Below are 8175 nucleotides of genomic sequence, written 5' to 3'. Positions count from 1 at the left end.
CACTCCTTTCTGAACATTGTAAAGTTCCTTCAACACACAGTGGCCTTTCTGTGTGGAGTTTGCATGTTCTCCCCGTGTATGCGTGGGTTCTCTCCGGGTTCTCCGGCTTCCTCCCACCATCCAAATACATGCATGATAGGTTAATTGGTCACTCTAAATAGCCCCTAGGAATGAGTGTGAGCATGAGTGGTTGTTTGTCTCTCTGTGTGTGGCCCTGCGATGGACTGGCGAGCTGTCCAGGGTGTACCCTGCCTGTCACCCAAAGCCAGCTGGGATAGGCTCCAGCTTCCCCGCGACCCTGAATTGGAATAAGCGGTTTGGAAAATGAATGAATGCTCCACATTGCATCATCAACACCAAAATCATGGTCTGATATTGTCAGAGAGGAGATTGAGCTATACAAGATGGCTGAAGACATTTCTGAGGATTCAAATCAATAAGTGGAAAGACAATGAGTATCAGTATCGAAATTTGTCTAAGCTTGCCAAACATTATGGGGCCACACAGAGTGACAAACAACCGTTCACACACATCGGGACAATTTCAGAATAACCAATTCATGACTTTGGATGGTGGGTGGAAGCCAGAGTACCCAGAGAGAACCCACACATACACGGGGAGAACATGCAAATTCCACTGAGAAAAGGCCACTGCTTTGAGCCTCCGCCCCAGCTGAGGATCAAATCAGCAGCCTTCATGCTGTGAGGCGACAGTACTAACCACCATGCCACTGTGCAGCTCGAGAAGGCAGACATTCTCATCTTTTTAAAGAGAAATTTGAATATATAAATATAGCAGTTGACCATAAATTTTTAAATATTTCAATATTTCACAGAGCAACTCTTTCCAGAAGAAGTTAACACATCTATGTTAAAGAAAAAATTTGGAAAAAAAAAAAAAAGTTAGTTAGGCATTAGAAAAGTCTAAACTGCATCTTTTTAATGTTCAATGAATTGACATGAATTATATTATTTATTTGGATTTATTTGGTTTGTGCACACTGCTGAAACAAAAACAGTGGCAGGCACCCTCTGTGACTTCTCATTTTTGTTATTATTGTTGTTTTTTGTTGTTTTAACAACTTGACTGAGAGTAAGATTGTGTCAAGATGTGATGTTTCATGTTGTCTCTGTAGTTCCCCTGTCTCCTGTTTTATGTTTAGTATGTGTTCCTGTTCATTAGATTGGACTCATGTTAGCTCCATGCATTTTCTTTTTGTGCTTGTGTGTTAGTTTATCCTTAGTCTGTCTGAGTTTAGCCTTCTGAGTTTCCATTTAGTTTAATAAATTCTTGATTTTGCATTCCTGCCTCCTGTCCTGCAATTGGGTCCACACCTCCACCATGCATCATGTCACATAGTTATCTTGATAAATAATTTAAATTTCACAACAAGTGCCTAATCACACAAGAATAATAAAAACGGCATCACTTAGCACATTTTTAAAAATAAGAGTTACTATAGAAAATTCAATAAATAAAACAATTGTAGAATAGACAATTATAATTTTTTTTATTTAATTTGCGTAAATGTTTGTTTTACTACATTTACATAGTACTGTTGGACCTGACTGGAGAAGAAGACAGAATGAGAACAGAAAAGGATAAGGAAAATAGACCGAAGACAAAAACAAGAGATAAATACACAACATAGGAAACACTGTAATCTAATCACAGAGTCTTCATCTCCTGCTACACCTGTACCTTTTGGGTAATTTTAGCAGTTTTGTTTAGATTTAGTCAGTTTTCACGTAGTTCTTGACAGTTACAAACAAGACCAGGCTGTTTCTATCTGGTTCCACAGTTTTAAGTAGTTTTTATGTTTTGACCAGTTTTGAATGGTTGCGACCAGTTTTAGCAATTGCTCTCTGGTTTCCGCAGTTTCAAGTAGTTCTTGACAGTTGCGAACAAATTTAAGACGTTCCTGTCCGATTTTAGCAGTTTTGCTTAGATTTAGTCAGTTTTCACATAGTTCTTGACAGTTGCGAACAAAATTAAGACGTTCCTGTCCAATTTTAGTAGTTCTATTTAGATTTAGTCTGTTTTCACGTAGTTATATACAGTTATGAACTAGACTAGTTTTTGACAGTTCTTGACAGTTACGAACAAAACTAGGCCGTTTCTATCTGGTTTGAGCAGTTAGAAGTAGTTTTTGTCTTTTTTGACCAGTTTTGATGGTTCCAAGCCAGTTTTAGCAATTGCTTTCCGGTTTCCGCAATTTCAAGTAGTTCTTGACAGTTACGAAAAAGGCTAGACTGATTCTATCTGGTTTCTGCAGTTTTAAGTAGTTTTTTTAATGTTTTGACCAGTTTTGAATGGTTGCAGCCAGTTTTGGAAATATCTATCTGGTTTCAGCAGTTTCAAGTAGTTCTTGACAGTTTACAGCAGTTTAAACGTATTGAACCAGATTGAGCAATTGCCAACTGATTTCTGCGGTTTCACATAGTTTTTGACCGTTACGAACAAAACTAGGCCATTTCTCTCTGGTTTCCGCAGTTTTAAGTAGTTTTTAATTTATGTTTTCACCAGGTTTGAATGGTTGCAGCCAGTTTTGGAAATATGTACCTGGTTTCAGCAGTTTCAAGTCGATCTTGACAGTTTTGAGCAGTTTAAACGTATTGAACAAGATTGAGCAGTTACCAACTGATTTCAGCAGTTTCACGTAGTTTTTGACCATTACGAACAGGACTAGGACATTTCTATCTCGTTTCCGGAGTTTTAGGTAGTTTTTGTGTTTTGACCAGTTTTGAATGGTAGAAGCCAGTTTTAGCAATATCTATCTAGTTTCAGCAGTTTCACATAGTTATTGACAGTTACGAACAAGACTAGGCTGATTCTATCTGGTTTCGGCAGTTTTGATTCTACCAGCGTTTGCAGGTTTGAAACCAGTTTCAGCTGTTTCTATCGACTCTCAGAAGTTTTTCAGTAGTTCTTGACAGTTTAAAGCAGTTTAAACATGGTGAACAAGATTCGGCCGTTCCTGTCTGATTTAGGCAGTTTCACATAGTTCTTAACAGCTACGAACATGACTAGCTCGATTCTATCTTGTTTCTGCAGTTTTATGTAGTTTTTGTCTGTTTTGAACAGTTTTGATGGTTGGAAGCCAGTTTTAGCAGTTTCACGTAGTTTTTGACTGTTACGAAAAACATGAGGCCGTTCCTATCTGGTTTGAGCAGTTTGAAGTAATTTTTATATGTTTTGACCAGTTTTAGCAATATCTATCTGGTTTCAGCAGTTTCACATAGTTATTGACAGTTACGAACAGGACTAGCTCGATTCTATCTTGTTTCCGCAATTTTAAGGAGGTTTTGTCTGTTTTGAACAGTTTTGATGGTTTGAAGCCAGTTTTGGCAAGTCGATCTTGACAGTTTAGAGCAGTTTAAACGTATTGAACAAGATTGAGCAGTTGTTTGTGCAGCCCTGTGCTCAATGATCAGGAAACCATTATGTTGTAAAATACTCTACTATGTAATTAGGAAATCTTGCTTATGTTTTGATGCTTTGTTAAACAAATGTTAAAAATGTAAAAGTTAAAAAAGCAGTCATTACAATCTGTTTGAACTGCTGAGATTTTTGTTTAGATTTGTTTATTTGGGGGGGGGGGGGGGGGGGGGGGGGGGGGGGGGGGGGATGACAGAGACAAGAAATGTTACATAAATGTAAATTGGCGGAACAACTGATGTGGGTATGACATGATAATGTGCTGTCGAGGATGACACCCAGAAACCTTAACTTGGAGGGAGGGGGACACGAGGACGTTGTTGAAAAGCTGTCAACTTTAGAAAGTGTAGATTTTGTTGCAACGAGAAGAATTTCTATTTTATCCCTGTTTAATTTCAGGAAGTTGGAGCTGAACCAGGATTTAACTTCATATAGTGAGGGATGAGGGAAGAAGTGTGGATGTTTTCTGGAGAGGTAGAGCTGGGTTTACTGAAAATATTGCCAAGAGGAAGGAAATAAGAGAAGAGAAGCGTTCCCAGGACTGAACCCTGGGGGCACACCAGATGTAATGGGCGATGGGTGCGAAATGCCGGTCGAAGAAAGTCTATTAAGAAGAGCTGATTGAGAAACTGTGTGAAAGGCCGCTCTCAGATCAAGAGGGATGAGAATACTGAAAAGACAAGAATCAGCAGCCATGAGGAAGTCGTTTTGGGAGTTTTGGGTCAAGTGAGCGTTGAGTTGAGTACCAACTACTTTTTCAAGAATTTTGGAAATACTGTCAGTGGAAATGAAGGGAAGATTAGAAATGGGACAGAGGTTATTATAATTAGTGGGACATAAACCAGTTTTTTTTTAAAAACAGAGTAATCGTTGTAGTTTTAAAGAGAGTGGGAACAGTTCCAGTGGTTAGTGAGGAGTGAATGATGGCAGAGATCAGAGGGGGAAGAGAGAAAGTACAGGACTCAACTAAGACTGTAGTGTAGCCACATTAATTTCCTTGAAGGAAATAAAACATGGAGTCTTGAATGTAGTGGGTCGAAGTGCAACATTAAATGATAGAAGGAAATTATCAGTGAGGGGCATTTTAGTTAATAGGATGTTAAATTATTATAATTTGTGCATTATTAAGGTTTACTTTAATTCAGTAACTGATGCATGTTAAGTGTGATCTAACTTACATATTGTATCAGGAAATTTGGGGTGAAGTTGGTCAGGTGTGGGGGTTGCCGATGGGTGGTTTACCCAGGGCGTAAAACTAGCCAGGACCGCCTCTGTGTGTCCTTGTCAACAAACTGAACCCATACAAGCACAGGATAATTTTAACACCATACAAATGCAAACAAAGGAAAATAAAAATACAGGTTGCAGAAAAAATAACTTTCTATCCACATGTCATGGTGGCATGTTAAAACATAACATAAAGAATAAAAACAAGTAAAACAGTCCTCTGAGACACCTTGGTCCTTTTAAAATTCAGGGGGAGCAGAGTCAACTACACTAAACCTTCATAGTAAAAAACAAAAAAACAAAAAACGGTTTATTAAAAACAGATAAAAAAAAAAAAAAAAAAAAGATTAAGAGGTTAAAATATTCAAACCCATCCTCCAACCCAGTCCTCTAAAATGTCCACTGTGCGGCTTGGGGTGGTCCTCCCCTCTGTAGCGACGTATCCATTCAGGCAGCCTTCTGTTCTGCGGCACCGCGTTCCAGGACCTGCAGAGAGGAACACATACAGCAGTCCACTAGCCAAAGAGGGGAACTCTCCTGCCTGGCCCTGCAGCCAGCCTCTCCCTCTGGACCCTAAACTTAGCCATTATACTCACACTTGGTCCTGGGCCAGTAATATCCAAAGGCCCAGGACTGAGTAGCTGCGCCATAGGGTTCAGACTGGCTGCTGCACTTCAGGCTCCTGCCTTACCACCGCCAAGCCCGTCACCACTGGCCCCTCCAGCAGTGTCTTCCTCGTCATTGTCACTATCATTGTTGTTGTTGTTGTGATCACCACCACCACCATCATCATCATCATCATCATCGCCATGATCACCACTGTCATCGTTGCCATGATCATCACCACCATCATCATCTCCTTCTTCCATTTCTTAGGAGCACTGTCTCCTTTCCTTTTATGTCTCCTCTCTTCCCCTCACACTCGTCACACCTGTTGCTCCACTTTAAGTTGTCTGCTGCCGGACACTAATGGGTATTCTCATTTAACAGTCAGCCTTGAGTGTGACGGGCCTCCAGGGGGGTTAGTAGTAGCACAGCAATAAGTTAAAAACACATGCAATAAAACAATTCCATTTAAAAACCATGCGTTTGACCCCGTTACACACAGGTGTCATTTCTTGTCTGTTGTTGTAGAAGTTGTAATCTAAAGCAGCAAGAAGAACTCTTGCCTCATACAGAGGGGAAGTGATTGTGTGTCGCTCGTTTGCATACATGAATGTGTGGTTTTGGAAGGCCTCTAATTCTGCTGTTGACCTGGTTGAATAGTTACAGTTAGTCATGGTTACAATCTTTGTCTGCCATCGCATGTTGAGAATAATGCCAACTAATGCCCTGTGGGCACATGAAGTCTCCACCGTTTCCCTTCAACTTCTTTCAGGTGCTCATGCTGGCAACTTCCAGCAGTAGTTGGTACCATGCAGACATGGCGCAAATGTCAACCCAAAGTCCCTGCACAGAAAAATGTAACACAAGGAAAGATGACTAAAAGTCTATCAAAACAACTTGTGTCATACTGACGCCTTGTCCACACGTAGCAGGTATCTCACAAAACAAAGATATTTCTCTCCGATTCAGCCTGTCATCCACACCAAAATGCAGATTTATGAAACAAAAATTATGGTTTTAAAAAACACCCAACCAAAGTGAAGATGTGTGAATTCTCCGTGGGGGGACTGGTCCTAACTTTTGTTTGTGCTTGTGCACTGAATGGCACCTCAGAGTACCCACCCTTTCTGGAGTCCTTGGAGGGAGTGTTGGTGAGCGCTCCCTCTGGGAGGCATGCCAGAGTAGAGCCGCTGCTCCTCTGCATCGAGAGGAACCAGTTGAGGTGGCTCAGGCATCTGGTCAGCATGCCTCCTGGACCTCCCTGGTGAGGTGTTCCGGGCATGTTGGTTGCAGAAGGAGCTTCCCAGCATAGGTTGCTGCCCCCATGACTCGACCCCGGAGAAGTGGAAGAAAATGGATGGATGGATGGATGGAGTAACAGTAAATGATCCAACTCAAAAGGGAGGATAAAGTAGCTGCTTGACTACCTGCCCTGTTTCCAACAAACGGCAAAAAGAAACATCACTGTTAGGTGTTATTAGCCTACTTGTCCAGCAGAAAGCTGCAACCATTGCATCAGTTTTGAAGCCCATCTCCTTCATGAATTGTTTCCATCAAGTAAATACTCCACCAACGTAGATTTTTGTTTTTTTATCCGCTATTTTTTCCTCCTTCTCACAGGGCGAAGAGTATGGATGCTCCTCAATTTTTGGAATCTTCATCTTCCATACTATTAGATTATTACCATCCATACTCAAACCAGGTCCCAGTTCAAATATGGTCTTTTTTGCTACCAAAGCTTTACCAATAATGAAATCCTTTGCTTTGCTCCAGACATCCGTTTCTTATCAAATGTACCATAGCCCCCAAGGTAAGCCTACGAAGTGACAGCTGCGGCATCATGCTGGCTCTCCATCATCCTCTTTAGCCCAAGAATGGAGTTCTTCACTTCTGTTGGTGCAGTTGATGTCTGCTCTGGCTGGTTTTTCCCCCCTCCAAATCCTTACCGAATACAGCAGTCCCTCCATAGGAGCAGCCCTGACTTGCCGTATCAAATTTCCACCACACATGCTCAGTCACTGGGTTCCACAACTCTGTTTAGGCCCTTGCTGGACTCCAGGCAACTTCTCCACTGTCTTAGTAGGGTTCCTTATCAATAACTGGCCTTTTAAATGGTTCCTTTTCTTTAATTTGCTGTACATGTGTCTTTATTTATTCAGTTTGCTGGTTTCAGGTGGCAAAAGTCTGAAAAAGAATAGCAGATGAGGAGCTAAATAGTGACAGAAATCTGTGAGAATGCCACTGCACCTTTGTAGAACAGCTTAGCTGAAGAAAGTAGAAAATTTAGTAAGACTCACTTATTTTCAGAGCAGATCGCTTGCACAGTCTCAAACAGAAAATTGTGATTGCAAACCTTGGACCTAGTCTGGAATTCAAACCTTTCACAACATAAGTGAGAATCATACACCTAGACCAACAAGTCAGCTTCCAGCTCTTCTAATAAGTATTTCCAAGTAGCCTACACCCAGAGGCCACATTCTGGAATACAGTCCAGAAATTGCATTTATTCTTTAGTGTGTCCCTGGAACAAGGATTTAGTTTTCTCTCTCACCTGCAACGCTGGGGTTGCCAGGTGATCATGGGTTGCTTGCTGCAGCGTATGGCCCTGTGACCTGGCAAGCTGTCCATGGTGTACGCTGTCTTATGCCTGATGATTGCTTCCCCGCAACCCTTAACTGGACTAAGCGGCATCGTACGAATAACGTATTTTGCTGGTTGTAGAAATTCTACTCTTATTTGTTGAGGTTTTATATCGATACCCAGGTTAATTGTTTCACAAGTTTATGTTTAAGTTGTATTTATTGTATTTTTTAAGTGGTTTAAGGTGGTTTTTATTGAGTTTTTAGTTTATGCCTCCATTGTGTTAGCAATCGGATTGTTTTAAACAAGATTGGTGTCACAAAT

The sequence above is a fragment of the Telmatherina bonti genome (genome assembly GCF_933228915.1).
Source record: "Telmatherina bonti genome assembly, chromosome: 22".
In the NCBI taxonomy this organism is placed as follows: domain Eukaryota; kingdom Metazoa; phylum Chordata; class Actinopteri; order Atheriniformes; family Telmatherinidae; genus Telmatherina; species Telmatherina bonti.
This window is presented reverse-complemented; position numbering follows the sequence as displayed.